Source organism: Kogia breviceps, chromosome 17 (assembly GCF_026419965.1).
Source record: "Kogia breviceps isolate mKogBre1 chromosome 17, mKogBre1 haplotype 1, whole genome shotgun sequence".
Classification (NCBI taxonomy): Eukaryota; Metazoa; Chordata; class Mammalia; order Artiodactyla; family Physeteridae; genus Kogia; species Kogia breviceps.
Genome location: NC_081326.1, coordinates 60,695,206 through 60,717,868, shown reverse-complemented (window position 1 = coordinate 60,717,868; position 22,663 = coordinate 60,695,206).

The window sequence follows — 22,663 nt, the reverse complement described above, 5'->3', positions numbered from 1 at the left end:
CCCACAGTTAATTAAGCTTGTAATAATAGTAAGCAAGCACCCCAAGATTATTTCTTTAGCAAGGAAAAAATGCCACAAATGCCCACCACAGCTGAATATATCCAAGCATTGTTCCTTGATATCTTGCAGAATCAGACTAAACACAACAGCTGAGGCTCAAAAAACCCACTTTCTCCATGGAAAGATCTATTTTGGTTGGGCTTGGGTTTCTACTACACAGTATTCGGCTTTGTTTTACTAACCACATGCTATCCGTTGCCATCTTTTCTCTTGAGTCCACCCACAGATATTTGAATACTTCCATTAATGGTAAACCACTAGCATCGATGCAAGCACAGCAATAATTCCACAGCCAGCACTGGATTATAAGACTACAAAGGGAAGAAATCAATGTCTTCAAAATATAACTTTTTCACACACAGTGTTTTAAGCAACAATGTTATATCTGTATAGGCCACCGAAGCAAGCTGATTGAGCAAAACTTTTTTTGCACCTTTACATGACTGTGACCAAATTAATGTTAAAGGCAAAAAAATGTTTGTGATTTTTTATTTTGGTTACAAGATAGCAAGATGACATTGACATTTTGGGCTTAACTACAGTGGTAACATTTGGGTAGTTTAAATTTTTCAGATGAGTGCAGAACAGTCAATTCCCATGATGTAGAGCAACCTGGTCATGTTTATTCCACCTGACACTCAGACACTTGCCAAATAAGAATCTAGATCAAAGCAAAAACTGATATTGTTATCTTTATGTGTTTCTAATAAAAACATTTTATGCTTTTAAGGGATTTTTAGGAAAATTTTAAGGTAAGAAAATGTTATATTTAGTGCCTTCTATCTGTTTTCATTCTTTCCCCAAGTGGGCATGGTTATTTAATCACCATAATGTTTCTCTCATGATTGCAAGATAAGTCACACACACACACACACACACACACACACACACACACACACTTCTCTTTCTTCTCAAAACCCAACACAAGCCTGCATTTACTCAAAGTCAATATCTCTAACATTTAGATATGGTTTACATAAAGTGAAATAAATCGGTCTTAAATGTACAGTTCCATCAGTTTTGGTAAATGCAGACATCCATATATCCCAAATCTCTATCAAGATAGGAAATGTTTCCATCATCCCAGAAGATTTCCTCATGCCCTTTGCCAATCAATTCCACTGTTCCTTCCACTCACACACAAAAGCAGCCACTGTTCTGGTTTCCATCACCATGGATTAGTTTTACCTCTTCTAAGATATCAACAAAATGTAATCGTACAGTGGGTACATAAGTAAGTAAGAACTCTTTTTGCATCTCGCTTCTTTCACTCAGTCTAATGTTGTGGAGATTCATATTGTAACGCTGAATCTTTTTTTTTATTGTTAAGTACTTTTCCATTATATGAATATTCTACAGTTTGTTTAACCATTTTTCTGATGATGAACTGATTAGGTATTATGAATAAAGCTGGTATGAACAGTCTTGTATCAAACTTAGTGGACGTATGGTTGTATTTTTCTTGGATAAATACTTAGAAGTTGTAATGCTACATCATAGAGTAACTGTGGATTTAATTGCTAAAGTTAACTGCTTCTTTTAGGAAACTGCTAAACAGTTTTCCAAAGTGGTTGTACTATTTTTTCTTTCCCTATACATGAGAGCTCCAGACAGCATTAGTGTGGTTTTAACCTTTCTGGTGGGTATGCATCTTGTTGTAATTTTAGTTTGTTTTTCCCTGTTAAATATTGATACTGGGTATTTTTCAAGTATTTCTTAGCCATAAACACACACACACACACACACACACACACACACACACACACACATGATATCTGTGACGTATCTGTTCAAGTCTTCAAGTCTTCTGCCAAGCCATACATTAGTTACGGTAACAGGTGCATATAGAGGTTCAAGGTTAAAGAATCTTCCTTTTAACAAGTACAGCTGCTGTGTGCTCCCACTTTGAGAACAGTCGCAAGGGGAAGCTCAAAGCATCAGAGGTGTCATTTTATTCAGCAATTTATCCCCACCGAAAACTCCTCTCGATCCATCTTAAAGCAAAACCTTCTCTGATCTGTGTCAAATAAAATTAGAGTCTGCGTGGATATATAATAGGATCACGATTAGAGTAGGAAAGACTTCAGAGACAGGATTTATGCTAAGTGTGAATATCATTAGTTAAACAGTTGCTATTAGTTGGCACAATGCTAATCACTTCTGATGTGTAATTATTGCTATCATATTTAAGATTTACAACAATGCAACCAAGTGGCTATCATTATTCCCCAAGAAAGCTTCAAATTTTCAAATTATAACACCTTTCATTTCTGTATTGATTATCTATCACTGCATAATAAATTACTCTAAAACATAGTTGCCTAAAACAACATACATTTATTATCTCACTATTTTTATGGATCAGGAATATGGGAGTAAATTTTGTGGATGCTTTGCTTTAAGTCTCTCCCCAAACTATGAGGTTGGTGACTGTGGCTGTAGACATCTCAAGACTCAACTGGCTAAAGATGCTACCAGAAAACTACTAGAGCTAATCAATGAATTTGGTGAAGTAGCAGGACACAAAATTAATGCACAGAAATCTCTTGCATTCCTATATACTAACGATGAAAAATCTGAAAGAGCAATTAAGGAAAAATTCCCATTTACCACTGCAACAAAAAGAAAAAAATACCTAGGAATAAACCTAACTAAGAAGACAAAAGACCTGTATGCAGAAAACTATAAGACACTGATGAAAGAAATTAAAGATGATACAAACAGATGGAGAGATATACCATGTTTCTGGACTGGAAGAATCAACATTGTGAAAATGACTATACTACCCAAAGCAATCTACAGATTCAGTACAATCCCTATCAAACTACCACTACATCTACCTGTAAAAGTATGAAATTAGAGCACTCCCTAACATCACACATAAAAATAAACTCAAAATGGGTTAAAGACCTAAATTTAAGACCAGACACTATCAAACTTAGAGGAAAACATAGGCAGAACACTCTATGACATAAATCACAGCAATATCCTTTTTGACCCACCTCCTAGAGAAATGGAAATAAAAACAAAAATAAACAAATGGGACCTAATGAAACTTAAAAGCTTTGGCACAGCTAAGGAAACCATAAACAAGACCAAAAGACAACCCTCAGAATGGGAGAAAATATTTGCAAATGAAGCAACTGACAAAGGATTATATCCAAAATTTATAAGCAACTCATGCAGCTCAATAACAAAAAAACAAACAACCCAATCCAAAAATGGGCAGAAGAACTAAATAGACATTTCTCCAAAGAAGATATACAGATTGCCAACAAACACATGAAAGAATGCTCAACATCATTAATCATTAGAGAAATGCAAATCAAAACTACAATGAGATATCATCTCACACCGGTCAGACTGGCCATCATCAAAAACTCTAGAAACAGTAAATGCTGGAGAGGGTGTGGAGAAAAGGGAACACTCTTGCACTGCTGATGGGAATGTGAATTGGTACAGCCACTATGGAGAACAGTATGGAGGTTCCTTAAAAAAAAACAAATAGAACTACCATATGACCCAGCAATCCCACTACTGGGCACATACCCTGAGAAAAATATTTTTTTCTGAAAAAATTCAGAAAGAGTCATGTACCAAAATGTTCATTGCAGCTCTATTTACAATAGCCAGGACATGGAAGCAATCTAAGTGTCCATCAACAGATGAATGGATAAAGAAGATGTGGCACATATACACAATGGAATATTACTCAGCCATAAAAAGAAATGAAACTGAGTTATTTGTAATGAGGTGGATAGACCTGGAGTCTGTCATACAGAGTGAAGTATGCCAGAAGGAGAAAAACAAATATCGTATGCTAACACATATATATGGAATCTAAGGAAAAAAAATATCATGAAGAGATTAGTGGTAGGATGGGAATAAAACACAGACCTACTAGAGCATGGACTTGAGGATATGGGGAGGGGGAAGGGTGGGCTGTGATGAAGTGAGAGAGTGGCAGGGACATATACACACTACCAAATGTAAATTAGGTAGCTAGTGGGAAGCAGCCGCATAGCAGAGGGAGATCAGCTTGGTGCTTTGTGACCACCTAGAGGGGTGGGATAGGGAGGGTGGGAGGGAGGGTGACGCAAGAGGGAAAAGATATGGAAACATATGTATATGTATAACTGATTCACTTTGTTGTAAAGGAGAAACTAACACACTATTGTAAAACAGTTATACTCAAATAAAGGTGTTAAAAAAATTAAATTAAATTAAAAAATAAAAGTAATGTAAAGTAAAAAAAAAAGTTTTCTCCATATAACCTTTATTACCTGAGATAACAATGGTTTCTAACATTTTCCAATGGTCTTCATAAACTAGAGCAGTTATCCTTAGTGTAATGCCAAAACCAGCAGCGACAACTTCACCTGGAAAATTATTAGAGATGCAGATTTTCACTTCCCATCCCAGGTCCACTGAATTAGAAACTTTAGGGTTGGAGCCCAAGAATATGTGTTTTTCCATACACACTGTAATGTACCCTAAAGCTTGAGAACCACAGGAAGTAGAGAAATTTCAAATATAGTTATAAGATCATAAGGAGTGTTATATCCTAGGTGTTAATTAGGACCACTGAAAGATACTGGGTCTTGTGTTGAAATAACATTTTTCAGCAGAATATCTCCATTTATTGAGGCACAAGCAAAATAAAGTGCAGTTACTTAGGTAACTATAGAAGATGCCAAGTCTGAATGCGGTTAATGTTAGAAGGACAGTGTCAGTGACTAGTTAAAATAAAACAAAAATTAGGAATCCAAGGAACAATCACTACCGTAAAACAAATAACTGACAAGAAGACAAGATCAGAAGCAGAGATTTGTGCCGAGCCATCACAGGTGAATTCACCCGGGCACAGACTCATCTCCAATGGACTTCCTATGAAGGCTTGAGTCCCACTCCACATTTCTTCTTTGCAATGGTAGACAAGCCCCAACCGGTCTTGAGAGATAAAGCCCTGCAATCCAAGATTTGACATTGTCACAAACCTTCCGAGAAGTAGCAGTTCCAGCTGGAAAATCAGCAACCCTTCTCACAGGAGTTTATGAGCGGTCCACTGTTGGTTGCACCCAAGATGCTTCTGAGCTGTCCTGACACTGAAATCCTCCAAGAGCACTCGACTTGCATACCTATACAAGTAGCAATGTGACCCAATTCTACCTAAGCTTTACCAAACTGTAGGTCCATATGAAATCATATTGTAAACAATATCCTAAATTTCTTGCCCCATCCTTCAAAGCACATACAGCCACCTAGAAATTCCCTGCTATCCCTACCCACCTCTCATCGGGTATGTCTAGAAATTCACAGGTACATCTGAAAAGTGAATACCTTCCTCCATGTTGCCACTCCCCCATCACAACCCAAATCTATTGCCACTGTGGCAGGTTATGTCTATGGAAATTCTGTCTCCCAAACTCCCCAGACTCGTAAACCCTCCAGGTGCCTTTGGTGCAGAATCGTACTTAGGGAACATGAATCTAGATGATAACTGAAGGTCTGGAAGCACTTGAAACAAACCAGTGGGAGGAGAGAGGAGAGGAGAGGAGAGGAGAAGTAATCAAGGATGGCATCATCAGAAATAAAGCTTAGGCAGCCGCATAGCACAGGGAGATCAGCTCGGTGCTTTGTGACCACCTAGAGGGGTGGGGTAGGGAAGGTGGGAGGGAGACGCAAGAGGGAGGAGATATGGGGATATATGTACAGGTATAGCTGATTCACTTTGCTATAAAGCAGAAACTAACACACCATTGTAAAGCAATTATAGTCCAATAAAGATGTTAAAAAAAAAAAAAAAGAAAGAAAGCTGAGGTAATGGAACAAATTAAATGAAGTGCTATAGGAACCTGAGGAGGAATTATAAAGTACACAGATTTCAGAGAACCAGGAGAAAGTCTGTTGTACAAGCTAAGAGATGAAATACCTTTAAGAAAGTTGGCATGAGAGATTTTTAAGGTAAGAGATATTTAGAACGTTTCTAGGCAGAGAAGGAAAAAAAAAAAAAAAACTTTATAGCGGGGGTAATTGAGGGAGCAAGAAAGAGATGAACATCTCTGAAATACCAGCGAGGAAAGAAAGGAAGGATGTGGATTATCCAAAAGTCCAGAGGAGTTGGGAGGGAAGTTGAGAGGGTTTGTGCCTGAAAGTCACAATTAATTTTCTCAGCAGAATAAACACTCTGGATGTTCTTGGCACCAATGCACACTGGAAGCCAGTGAGTTGGCGGAAATTATTATTCAAGACATTAGACCAAAAAAACTAATTGCCTGGCTTAACGAGGCCACAGGGATCTGACAAATATCAAAATGATTAAGACAGGCTGGAGAGAGAGGGGAGAGAGATAAAGAGAGATGGTAGTGGCAGGTATGAGAGGAAGAGGCAGAAGACAGAAAAAGAAGGATGAAGAAAGAGAAAGGAAACAAGAGGAGGAGGAGAGGGAAGCAGGGTAAGGTGAGAAGAGCTAAAAGGAGTGGAGGAGAGAGAAACTGCAGAAAGAAACAGACGCCATCTCAGAATATTGAAATGTCTCATTTGTGTTTAAATTCCTAGAAAGGGGAAACAAAACAAGGACAAACTCTTTGGCCTCTCCCGTTGCGGAGCACAGGCTCCGGACGCGCAGGCTCAGCGGCCATGGCTCACGGGCCCAGCCGCTCCACGGCACGTGAGATCCTCCCAGACCAGGGCACGAACCCATGTGCCCTGCATCGGCAGGCCGACTCCCAACCACGGCACCACCAGGGAAACCCAAGGACAAGCTCTTAAATGTTCTTGTTGACCAGCTGGCTTTCGACCAATGATAAATTCTAGGCCAGAGGTTTGGTAAAAGCTAATGCAAACCAGGGAGAGAATTCAGATCACAGATGTAAATATATTCCCAGGCTAGATAGCTGCAGAGTATTTCACAGGGGAAATCATGAAAAAATTTCCTTGTAGTTGCAGTGCACATTATTTATAAAGGTTAGGGGAAAAAACCATGATATGGTATATATTTTTTGGTCTTCTTACTACAAGTAAACCCACGCACAGTGAATACGTCATTCTGAGCAGATATGAGCCAGTTGCTGTGCTGTGATGATTGTTTCCTTTTGAGCACGATCTAGCATAGGCAGATCCCGAGGTAGTCCTAGCTCATTTGACAATTGCCTTCTGTTTCACACTCTGTCCAAGGTGAAGATCGTCTTTGCAATGGTTCCTCAGACTTGCCTGAATTTTCCTCCTCTCTCCCAGACCCCTACTGAGAATTCCCCTGTACAGTGATCTCAGGCCTAGAGAACCCTCGGATGGGGTCTCTCCCATCTTTGTGACATTTGGACTTTTGTCCAATGACTTGTAAAAGTACTATGAGCGGTTACAAGTGTTGGTTGTATTTGCAAAGTGGTACAGTTCCGTGGTTTTAGATACATGGTTATTAAAATAAGAACATTCCTAACCATCAAATATATCCTGAACATATTATTGTGCTAAGGACTGGAGTCAACACGGTATAGTCAAAGGATCAAACTAGATGGGTTGTGGAGTCGGATATATTTAGATCTGAATCCATTTTCTAGCTATGTGGCCTTAGGCAATTTACCAAAGTTCTCTGCGTCTTAGTTTCTGTGTCTGTAAAATGTTGTCCATAATAGTATCTATCTCAAGGTCACCAAAAATTTAATCAATAGTCAACCTAAGAGAGAAATGGAAAATTTTATTTGAGCCAAGCTGAGGATTATAACCCAGGAGGTGGTCTTTCAGAAAGCTCTACAGGTAAGGGGGGAAGCCAGTATATATACAATATATGACTTTGGAGAAGGGGTACATGCAATCAACACACATCTTAGTAGAGGGCAACTTTCTCTATTCGAGAGGAATAGATATCTTAGTGGTTTTAGAGCTTTTCAAAGCATGGGAAGATGGAGGAAACTGGGTTCACAAAATTTTCTCCTGAAAATATCTGAGGGCCAGTTTGGCCAGTTTTCCTAGGGTACAAAGTGCCTCAACCCGATCTTTGCTCTGAATTTCTTTCAGGGTGTATTGTAAGACTAATGACTTGATTCTTGTAGAACTGGATCGTGGGCAATATTCTTTATTTTATAATTCCCTCCCTTTCAGTCTTAACGTTGACCAAGTTCTGGGAGGTGTTTCATGACCAGTTTGTCCCGTGGCATTAGGAATACTCATTCCCAGGTCAGGTGAGGACTTCATTGATAGGCCATTTGATGTACTATTACTGGACTAGGTCCTGTTAACAGTAGCCAAAACCTCTGGACCGCCAGCCTTACTAGTCTGTTATGGTCCAGGACATGGATCCCTCTTGTTGCTTCTTCCCATATCTAGAGTTACACTATTACACTCACTGATCTTATAAAATTATGTATTTGGTCAATCATTTCAAGTTGCTTGATTATCATTATTTTTATCATAGTCTCAGTCACACATCTGGTAATGCAAAAAACAATAAGCTTGTAAAATAGGCAGAATACAAGTAATATGGTAACATTAATAAGGTCATAAGTAAGTATTTAAGCTAAGAATTTTCATCAGCCGCAGCCAGTATCTCCCCAGGTCAGCTAACTCAGTCTGTCCTGCACCGTTCGCTATCTTTAAGGAAAATGATATACTGGCATTTTACATAAAGTTCACTGAAGATGTCTGCACATACAAGGCAAGTGGAGGGTCATTGTGACCCCTCACAGGACTGGGAAAGGAGTTACGTGGCTGGTGTCAGAAGAAAAAAAAATTGATCTTTGTAGTTGAGCAGGTATTTTTGCCACTGGCGAGTTCTGGGTAATGCATAATACAGATGCACAATGCACACTAGATGGGAGGGAGGAAACCTAAATGGGCCGAGAAAAATTTTATGTTTAAATCTTTCTTGTCTCGCCTAAAAGTATGAATTTTATTTCATCATCAAAGAGTTGTTGTGAGGACATAAACCATATAAAGGGTTTGAGCGTTAGAGTGACTTGAATAGTGTCCCCCCGCAAAGCTCACATCCATCTACAACCTCAGAATGTGACCTTATTTGGAAACAGGGTCTGTGCAGATATAATTAAGTCAAAATGAGGTCATACTAGAAGAGAATGTGCTCTAAGTCCAATGACTGGTATCCTTATAAGAAGAGGAGAAAACACATGGAGACCAAGGGAAGAAGGCCATGCAAAGACAAAGACATAAATTGGAATTCTGCTGCTATAGGTGAAGTCACACCTACAGAAGCTGGAAAAGGCAAAGGATTCTTCCCTGGAGCCTTCACAAGGAGCACTGCCCTATCAAAACTATGATTTTAGACTTCTGTCCTCCAGAAGTGAAAGAATACATTTTTTATTGTTGTTTTAAACCACCAAGCTTGTGGTAATTTGCTACGGCAGACCTAAGAAACTGATACACGTTTATAGTAACTGCTCAGTGAAAATCAACTCAGCATCAGGCCAATTTTACTCGATAGTCTTTCTGGCTACTATCTTACGGTCCTTAGATTGGTAGCTTAATTTGGTCCTACTTTACCCCTCTAGGTCTAAATTTCAGCCCTTTAGACACCTTCGTTATTCTCCAGACTTGGGCTAAGAAGCATCCTGCATATTCTCTTGGCAGCTCTGCCATTGGCTCTGTAAGTCTCCCTCCCCCTACCCAGCCAATCCAACTCATTCATCCATTCCATACCTATTAACTCACTACTTACTATGAACCTGTCAGCGTATGAAAAACTGGGTGTAAAGCAGTGAATGAAAGAGCCCCTCTTCTCATAAAAGATGTTTTCTGGTGAGAGCATAAAAAAGATTAACAAGTAGGCAAGTGAATATATAATCTGACAGATGGTTTTATATGCTATGGGGAAAAAAAGGCAGGCTGGGGGAATGGAGAGCGGGGGCAGGGTGTACATTAGTGTGTCACAGAAGGTCTCTCTGACAAGGTGGTATCTTAATAGTGACCTAAATTCAGTCAAAGAGGAGGGCAGTCATTCTGACACCCGGGAGGTGAGGTGAAAGAAGAAATGGGGACTCGGTAACCTGCAGGATTGGAAGCCATAACTTGGACTTGGGTTTTTGCACTGAATGACATAAAAAAGTCACTGGAGGATTGTGAATAGAGAAGAGCATGATCTGTTTTCTCTTTGAAAAAGATTCCTCTAGCTACTGTTTGAAGAGTAGGTTTTGAGGGTGACTTGGAAGCAAGATCAGTTAGGATGCTGACTGCAAAAAGTCCACGCTAAATGTGATGCCTCATTTCTTTTTCATTCTTTCTCCAGAGCTGTGATAAAAGGCAGATAGAAGTGAAAGCATTGATAAGAAGTTACTGGAGTCTGTTTATATTTTGCAGATAAAGCCAACTGGATTATTTATTTATTTATTTATTTATTTATTTTTAATGAATGTAGTCTCTAAAGAGAAAGAAATTAAGGAACACTCCGAGTGTTTTACTGGGCTAGGAAAGACTAGAGAAGATGTTGGAGAGTGGAGAAAAGAGGTGGATTAAATGTGTGAAATCCAACAAGCTGTGAAAATAGGACTGATGAGTTTCCTTTCCTTCCCCTGCAGTCATTACATAGCTCTCAGCTGGTGGAATCCAAATGTCTCAAGTAATGTTCAGACATCACCTAGCTTATAAAACCTGGGAGGCCCAGTTGTGCCTTCCTAAGCACACTGCCTTAAATATATTTTTAAGTTGTTAAAATTATATTACCATGTAGCCATTTATAACATCAAATACATGATTTTCCCCCCAAACAAAAGCAGAGCAGGAACTGGAGCATCTGTTCTTTCACGGCGTTTGATTCTCACCTGAGGTGCGGAGAAGGTATGTCAAGTAACACTGGCAGACCATTTTCAATGAAGGTGGACCTCCCAAAACCCACCAAGCTAGACCCAGGTCTATAAAGACAGTGCTTGTGGAAGTGGTAGCCAAGGTGCTGAAGATGAACCAGTGTCTTGGATTGCCACCAAAGTCTTTTATCTGCTACTTCGAAATAACGAGGCTAAGAAACTCACTCTTGTCCAAAGTTGCCAATTCCTTCTTCCTGACAAAGCAGTCAATCAGAAGAGCATAAGCAACTATAAAGTAAAACATTACCAACCCTTTTGTGCACAAGCTGGGGAGGGAAGGTGAAGGAGGGCGATTACAGAGCATGCTTTTTCACACTCAGTCTTTTGGGGATGATTTTTGAACCATAAGAAATTCTTCCGGGAAGCAGGGCTACCAGTACAAGGTCCTGGGGAGTAACCTTTTATGACTTCCTCTGCCAAAAAAAGGATAGAGAACTAGGGGACTTCTTAGAAACATATGTTCTTCAGGGAGTCCTGTAAGCGTTACTCTAAACTCTGAGCCAACACAGCTGTGAGGGAGCATAGGTCAAGACTTCACAGAAAGCCAGATGCTGCAGTGAGCACATATTGTTTTAGAGACATATGTGTGTATGGATATGTGTGGTATATAAATATATACATCGGCATGTGTATGTATACACTGGCAAACCCCCCTCCCCACTTCTCATCCTTTTAGGTAAACTGAAGAAGGAAGGGAGGATTTCCTGTGAAAACAATGTATAACCCTGCTCATCTGGTTAATGTGTTTGGCTGGATCCAATGTAACCAAATGAAAAGGAGGAGTAGGAGGAAAATTTCCTGATAAGACAAACTTTACAAAAGGTATTCAGTCTAACTTAATTCAATTCCTAATTATGATTTTTTTCACACTATTCAATCTAATTCAACTCCATTCCTAAGTACTATTGATTTGCACTGTTAGGTACTATGCGGGATGTAGAAATAATTCCAGCACCAGTCACTCTTATCCATTTATAAGCAGTGTGACTTTAGGAAAGGTACCTCTCTGGTGAGAAAACTTTGAGTGGGAGCATCCCGTATTCTACCCGCTAATACATCAGAGTCCTAACGGAGATACCCATAGTATGCTATGCTATGGTGGAGACAGAAATGGGCTGGGACTCCAGCCCCAAATCTGCACTGTGTTACTGTGGCCAGTTCATCTCACTCCACTTCTCCTTCCCCGAAACTATCCCCAGAAAGAGATGGGGTTTTTTTTTCATTGTGAAATGAGATGCTTGGATTAGAAAACAGGTCACAAAATAATTGCCTATAAAAGAACTGGGTGGGTTCCATGTATTCCAACAGGGACTGAGGCCCCTGCATGAGGGAGGCAGCTACTCTCCACCACTGTCCCACTGCTGCCTGTGACAACGTGGCCTCATCTAATTTTCCAAGAAAGAGTAGCCCTCTGCGTTCTTCTATATGAGACTGAACAATTCTTAACATACTGTACAAGATGAACAAAATACAGCTGGAAGCCCAATCCTTGCCCATATGCTGCCAGTTTGCAATTTTAGGATTGGATGACATAATATTTCTTTTAATTCAGAAATGGGTAAGTGTAGGGCACAGCTGTCCCAACAGTGTCCCAACAGATTTCCCGCTACTGGCAGAAATCATGCCTGTGAACCTTTGGTCCCTGAACTGGGGCCATCCAAAGGTCACTCACTCCCTGGTCTCAAGGTCTTCCGAAGCAGGATTGCCTAATTCCAAGTCCAGAGGAATCTCTAGGCTGTCTCGTGGCATTCACAACTCTACAGAAGGCAGCAACACTGCCTAGAATTTACAAAAGGGAAATCTCCTGACCCAGCCAGTGAGTCTCCTCTCAAAGTCTCAGATTCTATACCTACTTATAATTATTGAAGGCTTTCATTCCGGAGACTACATTTGCTTCTACGGCAAAGTCCAGGAAACTAGAAAGGATTAAGCATCACTCAGATCCCAGAAGATCTAAACTTCTCGTGTATCAGTATTGAAAAACTGAAGAAATAGAATCTGTCATTAGAGACCATCCACCACTCCTTGTGATTCAAGGAGCTTTCATATAACCCAATGCAGGGAAACTACACCTAACATAAGTAAAAGTAAGCAGAACATTGTCACACAGAGAATGATTGGATATGAGTACAATTATATATATGACAGTGGAGGATACCTCCAAAAGATAGTGCTCAAATTCTTCTTTTAATTTTTTTTAACATCTTTATTGGAGTATAACTGCTTTACAATGGTATGTTAGTTTCTGCTTTATAACAAAGTGAATCAGTTATACGTATACATATGTTCCCATATCTCTTCTCTCTTGTGTCTCCTTCCCTCCCACCCTCCCTATCCCACCCCTCTAGGTGGTCACAAAGCACCGAGCTGATCTCCCTGTGCTATGTGGCTGCTTCCCACTAGCTATATATTTTACGTTTGGTAGTGTATATATGTCCATGCCACTCTCTCACGTTTTCACAGCTTACCCTTCCCCCTCCCCATATCCTCAAGTCCATGCTCTAGTAGGTCTGTGTCTTTATTCCCACCTTACCCCTAGGTTCTTCATGACCTTTTTGTTTTTCTTACAGTCCATATATATGTGTTAGCATATGGTATTTGTTTTTCTCTTTCTGACTTACTTCACTCTGTATGACAGACTCTAGGTCCATCCACCTCACTACAAATAACTCAATTTCGTTTCTTTTCATGGCTGAGTAATATTCCATTGTGTATATGTGCCACATCTTCTTTATCCATTCATCTGTTGATGGACACTTAGGTTGCTTCCCTGTCCTAGCTATCGTAAATAGAGCTGCAATGAACATTTTGGTACATGACTGTTTTTGAATTATGGTTTTCTCAGGGTATATGCCTAGTACTGGGATTGCTGGGTTGTATGGTAGTTCTATCTGTAGCTTTTTAAGGAAGCTCCATACTGTCCATAGTGGCTGTATCAATTTACATTCCCACCAACAGTGCAAGAGGGTTCCCTTTTCTCCACACCCTCTCCAGCATTTATTGTTTCTAGATTTTTTGATGATGACCATTCTGACTGGTGTGAGATGATATCTCATTGTAGCTTTGATTTGCATTTCTCTAATGATTAATGATGTTGAGCATTCTCTCATGTGTCCATTGGCAATCTCTATATCCTCTTTGGAGAAATGTCCACTTAGGTCTTCTGCCCATTTTTGGATTGGGTTGTTTGCTTTTTGTTATTGAGCTGCATGAGCTGCTTGTAAATTTTGGAGATTAATCCTTTGTCAGTTGCTTCATTTGCAAATATTTTCTCCCATTCTGAGGGTTGTCTTTTGGTCTTGTTCATGGTTTCCTTTGCTGTGCCAAAGCTTTTAAGTTTCATTAGGTCCCATTTGTTTATTTTTGTTTTTATTTCCATTTCTCTAGGAGGTGGGTCAAAAAGGATCTTGCTGTGGTTTATGTCATAGAGTGTTCTGCCTATGTTTTTCTCTAAGAGTTTGATAGTGTCCAGTCTTAAATTTAGGTCTCGAATCCATTTTGAGTTTATTTTTGTGAAGGGCATTAAGGAGTGTTCCAATTTCATACTTTTACATGTAGCTGTCCAGTTTTCCCAGCACCACTATTGAAGAGGCTGTCTTTTCTCCACTCTATATCCTTCCCTCCTTTATTAAAGATAAGGTGACTATATGTGTGTGGGTTTATCTCTGGGCTTTCTATCCTGTTCCATTGATCTATATTTCTGTTTTTGTGCCAGTACCATACTGTATTGATTACTGTAGCTTTTAAGTATAGTCTGAAGTCAGGGAGCCTGATTCCTCCAGCTCCATTTTTTGCTCTCAAGATTGCTTTGGCTATTTGGGGTCTTTGGTGTTTCCATACAAATTGTGAAATCCTTTGTTCTAGTTCTGTGAAAAATGCCAGTGGTAGTTTGATAGGGATTGCATTGAATCTGTAGATTGCTTTGGGTAGTAGAGTCATTTTCACAATGTTGATTCTTCCAATCCATCTTCTTTTGATTTTAGTCAATGTATATTGCCCTTGATTCCTTCCTATTAAATTCCATGCATTCCTGCATTTACACACTTAAAGTCTAGCGAGAGAAACAGAAATTGCAAAATGAATTATTTAAAATATTTAAGGGGCTTCCCTGGTGGTGCAGTGGTTGAGAATCCACCTGACGATGCAGGGGACATGGGTTCATGCCCCGGTCCGGGAAGATCCCACATGCCACGGAGCGGCTAGGCCTGTGAGCCATGGCCGCTGAGCCTGCGCACCCAGAGCCTGTGCTCCACAACGGGAGAGGTCACAACAGTGAGAGGCCCACGTACCGCAAAAAAAAAAAAAAAAAAAAAAAAAAAAAAAAAAAAATTTAAGAAATAGAATACCTAACTGCAGAGGAAAGGTATAGTTTCACGGGACCACATCATCTAGCTTGGGTGTAGGGGTTTACTTTAGTACATTATTTCCCCTTCTTTTTGTTGACTATCTACTACTCATTTTTAAACAGAGAAACTAGCTATCCAGAGAGAGAAGAAAGAAAGGCAGATTCCATTTACTGAGAGATGGAGAGACAGACAGTGGATTAAGGAAGAGAGAAAGTGGATGAACTAAGAATAGAGAGGCAAGTATGGACAAAATGGAGTGCAGTCTTCTAGGGCATGTGAAGACTTTATTTGAAAGTCCATGGGAAGGCACTAAAGGTTTTCAGCTTTTAAGTTTATTATTTGTTCCTTTTACTCTGAGGAGGCTTTCTTCATAGTCCCAATGAGAGAAGATAGTGCTTTGTTCTAGGATAATTACAATGAAAAATGGAAAGAAGTGAATGAATTTGAGAAATATGTAAATTTGCAATTTTCATATTAGCATAGACCAACCTAAACCATAGCATTACAATTTGGGTTGCTAGATTTTGCATACTATCATATTCCACATTCTTCCACATATTCAATATACAATTTTCCCCCTATGGAATATTAGACAACTTAGTGGATGCTCTTGTCATGGATATTAGCATCTGATGACCTATTCAAACTATTCTCCTGTATTTAATGACATTTTATTCCCTTTATTTTTTTTTAACCTCCCCAGTTACCAATTTATCAGAACCCTGATGTGAAAAATTGAAGTGGGGAAAGTGTCCAGGAGATAAATTAGAGAAACAGACACTTCCCCCGTAATCAGAATCACCTCTCCTCTTCAGTGCCTACCTCTCTGTTACAAAGTTGTGCTTAGCTTAGTCTTTCCTTAGGGTGAGTTAATTCCCAAGAAAGCTCTCACTTGTTCACAAATATAAGATTTTTGGTAAGACTGCCTCCTACCTATTCACCTCTGATCCTTAGTAGGGTTCACAAGGCAGGCTCAAGATAAGTCCCCACTACTCAAGTGTGTGACAGTCAGAAGCTTTATCTACTTTTAACATATATACCTGAAGAAAGATATTGCATTTATATAATCAGGCTGAGTGTTGCATTTTATATTCAGTTTTATGTTAAAGGGGAAAAACTGTGAAAAACTTTGAAATGAATCAAAAAGATTACTAAGTATACTGTCTGAATCAGCTTTCAGATGATCTCAATCTTTCATTGCTTCAAGCTATTTCGGAATCCTATAAATTTTAGAGAAATGATAATAAGGCAAAAGATTCTTACCCATCAAAATGGAAACTATGTCCAGTGGAATGCAACTGATTACCGCCCATGTATAGTGAACAATTTTACCAGTTTTGCACCTATTTGTAATTTTTTTCAGTATTCCTGATGTTTATATATTTGTCCTTTGCATTCATCTTTGAACTGGCTGTAAAATCTTGTTAATTAATGAGTTAATTAAAATCTGTGACCATCTTTATTTTATGAGTCATTATTTTACCATTAAAAAAATTGCCTTTAGCAGTAGATTCCATTTGCATCTCTCATTACTACTATATAAGATTGACTTTGATTTGAACTCTAAATATTTTATAATATCTGGCTGAAACCTAACAAAACAAAAGAGAGGGGAAGTATCATATATAGCAAAGAAGAATTCAAGGTCACTCTGTTCCAATATATTATTGGATTTAATTTGTAATAAATCTATAATATTTACCACCTCCTCTGTGCCCAAATCTCTAGAACAGGGGTTGGAAAGGCCCTTTCTGTAAAGGGTGAGTGGTAAATATTTTTGGTTTTATTTTCCATGCAATCTATCTTATAGCTACTAACCTCTTCCATGATAGCACAAAATAAGCCATGGACAATATGTAAACAAATAAGCAGACACTGATGCAATAAAACTTTATTTACAAAAACAAACAGTGAGCCAGGTTTGGGCTACAAATGGTCTAGGATATCTACCTCTTGAATCTCATACTTGAGAAACAAGTTACTACTTCCCTTGCAGTTGGGAAGTCTTAAATGCACTTTGGAGGAAGACAGTGAAACATGCCCAGTTTTACAAACTCCATGAAAGAGTGGGTATTGTAGGAAATGAAAGGAAATGACTGTGAGATTTTCTTCTTTATTTTTTTTAAACATGCTACTCATTAGTATAACACAATGACACTCTTTTCTTTCAACCTAAAATGCCCTGTTTCGTTATGACCATGGATTAATGAGATAAAATGTAATAAGTGTTTTCTCTCTCACTTATCATAAATATAGCCATTGACCTGCACCTGGCAATTTGTGTAACACATGCTAGAGATAGATGATTCATTAGAGAAACGAGGAGCAAAGTGAAAGGGGTTAGAAGAAACGTATCACAACATTATACATTTCTGAATAAAGGTATCTCTGCTTTTATGCCTCAAAAAAAAATTAAATATATTGTTATATATTTCTGTAGTCATTTTTCTGGGTATATCTTACTGTCATATGGTTGTTATGATACTGTATATATAATTTTGTGTATTTTTTTCACCAAGTATTTCCCATATTGTAAGCTTTTCACTGTGTAATTTTAAATATTATAATGTTCTCATTAGGTGGGTTTATAGTTATTTACCATTCTGCTATTCCCAGACATTAAAGTTTTTATCAATTTTTAATTGTCATAATTTGTAATGAATATATTAGTATGCATTTTCATATTGTGTTTAACAGTTAAGAGTAGTCTTAGTTATAGACTTATTGAAACAGAATATGAATATTTTAAGGTCACATGAACCAGTAGAGATAGGTTTGTGGTATGGAAATCTGCCATAAGGAAATTTATCCTTTTTTTTTTTTTTTTTTACATTGTAAATGATACATGGACAGAGGAGAGAAAGTAAAAAAATATATAAAATGAAAAGTAAAAGTATTCCTTACTCCTGAACACCAGTCAAAACCCAAAGATAATAAGTATTAACCATTTATTGGACAGCTTTATAATAATTTTAATGTTCATAGGATATATATACACATATCCTTTTTAACCCCCCCAAAAGATGTAATACATACACTGTCTTAACATCTTGATTAAAGCAGTAAGAAATGTTTTAAGTAATCTTTTTTTGAAAGAAATGAAAGTGATCTCCAACTTTGTGTTATTACAACAATAGTGCAATGAAAACCTTTGTTCACATTTCTTAGAAGAATCAACAGAATACAGCTGGACCACAAGTTCCTAGAAGTCAATTGCTTGTTCCAATTTTAAGAGCAATTGCGAAACTGCCTGCCCAGAGATGCTATACCAAACTACAGGTATATTCTAGAGGAGAGATCTTAAATCGCTTTAAAAAAATAACATTTATTGAGTCGCCAATGTGTGCACATTATTTTTTGCTCAAGGAACACAAGGATGACTATGACATGGTCACCAGTTTATCAGTATATCAGATTAGCAAACTATGGCCCACAGGCCAAATCCAGACTGCTTTTGTCAATAGGACTGAGACCCATTTAGGACTTCTGACCTTCAGAATGTAAAATAATAAATGTATGTTTTTTAAGCCACTAAGTTAGTGTCAATAAGCTATAATGACCATAGGAAACTAATGGAAGAAATGAAGAAAAATAGTGGAGCTGGTTACTGCTACTCCTTATTATATCTATCTAAGTTACATATGTGTTAAGGGACTATATTGTCTATGCCAATTATGCGTAAGGGAAAATTCTCCTAGCAAGGGATATCACATATTGTATTTTAGCATTCAGTGAACTTGCTTTATTTTCCAAGGAAACGTCTCCAAATTCTTACAAAATGGATTGGGCTATTCGCTTTAAAATTCAAACTTCTAGGGCTTCCCTGGTGACGCAGTCGTTGCGAGTCCGCCTGCCGATGCAGGGGACATGGGTTCGTGCCCCAGTCCGGGAAGATCCCACATGCCGCGGAGTGGCTGGGCCCGTGGGCCATGGCCGCTGAGCCTGCGCGTCCGGAGCCTGTGCTCCGCAACGGGAGAGGCCACAACAGAGAGAGGCCCGCGTACCGCAAAAAACAAACAAACAAACAAACAAACTTCTACTAGACAAGAGGATCTCTCTGACACAGTTAACCTCATTCTGTTGAAGGGTCCAAAAGAGTTTCCAAAGCCAAAGGCATGACCAGGAGAAATGAGAACGCCCTCCATTACATTGTTTTTAGAATGATGTCATCCCTCTCTATGAAGTTGGCTGACTTCTTATTCGTAAAACAAAATGATAAAACCACCCGAGTCCTGGGAACTCAGGACAAGCAAACCTCCGGGTCGGCTTTAGTGGGGAAACATTTCATTAATTTACAAACTGTCTGGTTTTCTTCTAGAGAGAAAGAGCATACAAGCAATGGTTAACATCAGAATGCCTGGAATAGCTGTTTATTTGGCTGAAAACAGAAGATAATCCCCAGCTCTCTCTCTGGCAGTCTCAGTTTGAAGTTGCTACCAACAGAATAAACAGATACTTCTTACATTGTGTTCTTGGAAAAATATTTATATGAAGTAACACACCGAGTACTCTCCTGTTTGCATCCAAAGTCTCAGCCTGAGAGAGACCTTCCCTGATCCTGCCCGTGTACTACACATTATATATATATATATATATATACATATACACACACACATCATTCATATATTTGTAGGGTTCATCCACTTCACTTAGTGCTTGCCTTTTAACTTTGTCTATTTTGGGTAAGAAAAATCAGAAAAGTTTACTCATTTTCTTTTTGCATTCCTCGTATAAAAATGCAAATTGCAGCTCTATTTACGATCGCCAGGACATGGAAGCAACCTAAGTGTCCATCAACAGATGAATGGATAAAGAAGATGTGGCAGGGCTTCCCTGGTGGCTCAGTGGTTGAGAGTCTGCCTGCCGATGCAGGGGACGCGGGTTCATGCCCCGGTCCGGGAGGATCCCACATGCCGCGGAGCGGCTGGGCCCGTGAGCCATGGCCGCTGAGCCTACGCGTTCAGAGCCTGTGCTCCGCAACGGGAGAGGCCACAACAGTGAGAGGCCCACATACTGCAAAAAAAAAAAAAAAAAAAAAAAAAAAAAAAAAAAAAAGATGTGGCACATATATCCAATGGAATATTACTCAGCCATAAAAAGAAATGAAACTGAGTTATTTGTAATGAGGTGGATAGACCTGGAATCTGTCATACAGAGTGAAGTATGCCAGAAGGAGAAAAACAAATACCGTATGCTAACACATATATATGGACTCTAAGGAAAAAAAAATGTCATGAAGAGATTAGTGGTAGGACGGGAATAAAACACAGACCTACTAGAGCATGGACTTGAGGATATGGGGAGGGGGAAGGGTAAGCTGGGACGAAGAGAGAGAGTGGCAGGGACATATATACACTACCAAATGTAAAATAGATAGCTAGTGGGAAGCAGCCGCATAGCACAGGGAGATCAGCTCCGTGCTTTGTGACCACCTAGAGGGGTGGGATAGGGAGGGTGGGAGGGAGGGAGACGCAAGAGGGAAGAGATATGGGAACATATGTATATGTATAACTGATTCACTTTGTTGTAAAGGAGAAACTAACACACTATCGTAAAACAGTTGTACTCCAATAAAGATGTTTAAAAAAATGCAAATTCTCCTTGAAGCATACTTTTGGAGAAGTCAGGAAAGTGTGGGAAATAAAGATAAGAACAAAAAGAATACTTTATCTTATCTTGCTATACATGTAGTTTTAGCAGTTCCTTCCTAGCATACCTGACTATCACCACCACTTATACCAATTTTTTTACACTACCACTCCTCTTTTGCAAATATCTGCTCCACTCCTAACACTTTCCTCAACAGCCCAATAACCCACAACCTTCGCCCTTCAATATGGTCACGCCTATCTGTTGTCTAGGGTTGAGGTATCTCAAGTAAGTGTGAGTTTCCTAAGACAATGTCTCAGGATTCTGGTGGCCCAACCCTCCTAACTACTTAACTTTTCTAATATTGATATATGTTACGTTTGAACTGCCCCTGAGATAACTGGGCACCTTCTTTGTTTAAATTCATTCACACATTCTAGTCTATTGTATTCTATTCTGTTGTAAAGGGTCCTAAACTCATTCTGTTACTGACTTGTATAACATGGCTCTACAGGTTTCATGTATGTCTCACCATGTCAAAATAAAAGATTTTTACTACTCCTCGTTCATCTACCATTTGCACAGCTCAGTGTAGCAGATGATGGAAGAATCAGCTTCTCTTTCTTACTACACTCTTGTAACTCATTAGACCATACCACAGGTCTGAAACATTTAACTGTTTAATATATTAGCTGTGAGCCATGCACATGGTAGATGCACAGTAAATGTTTTCTTTGATTATTTTATTCTTCTCTATAAATTCTTTACAGTGAGAATAGGCTCTTCCACATCTTTTCCATATGACTTTTTTAGTTGGTGTAAGAAATTCTTGCCCCAATTTAGTGGTATAACACAAACACAAGTGGAGGCTCTTTTTTTCATCTTGTTAATGGTATGTCAGTGTTCCTGGTGGGCAGGCAGTCTTCCACAAGATTCAAAGACCTACAGTTGTTTCATCTGGAGACTAAGTTGTCAGATAGGGGCTCAGAATCTTCTGCATTCACTGGGAAGATGGGGGAAAGGGACCTCCACTTCGCAGTTAACCTGGCCTGAGCAAATGTACTTGTGCTTTTGAATACCCCTCTTCTATTCCCTTTCATTGACAAGAACTAATCACTTGGCACCACCTAGAAGTAAGGAAGACTAGAAAAAATCTAGTTCCTGGGTGTGCATCTACCTCTTAGCGACAATTCTAAATTAAAGGAAAAGCATGGGGCTTCCCTGCTGGTGCTGTGGTTAAGAATCCACCTGCCAATGCAGGGGACACGAGATTGAGCCCTGGTTCGGGAAGATCCCACATGTGGCAGAGCACCTAAGCCCATGCGGCACAACTACTGAGCCAGTGCTCTAGAGCCCGCCAGCCACAACTACTGAGCCCGCGTGCCACAACTACTGAAGCCCGTGTGCCTAGAGCCCGTGCTTTGCAACAGGAGAAGCCACCGCAATGAGAAGCGCACGCGCCACAACGAAGAGCAGCCCCCGCTCGCCGCAACTGGAGAAAGCCCACACACAGCAACGAAGACCCAACGCAGCCAAAATTAAATAAATAAATTTATTTTTTTTAAAAAAAGGAAAAGCATGGATCTTTGACAATCAGTTAGAGTATCTGCCATAGAATTCAACTTACAATAGATATAAGCGTGTGTGTGTATATGCACATAAACGCACATCTCACATAGGATCTTTTATACATTTGTCAACCTCATATCACTATAGCAAAAAGCAATGTGTTTTATTTTACAAGCAACATATAAATCCTTGAAGCTCATCCAAATCTTTAATTATCTGATAAACCCTTTTCCTCAATTCAGGATACAAAATATGTTCACATCTGTTGTAGATTCAATTATTGGCCTT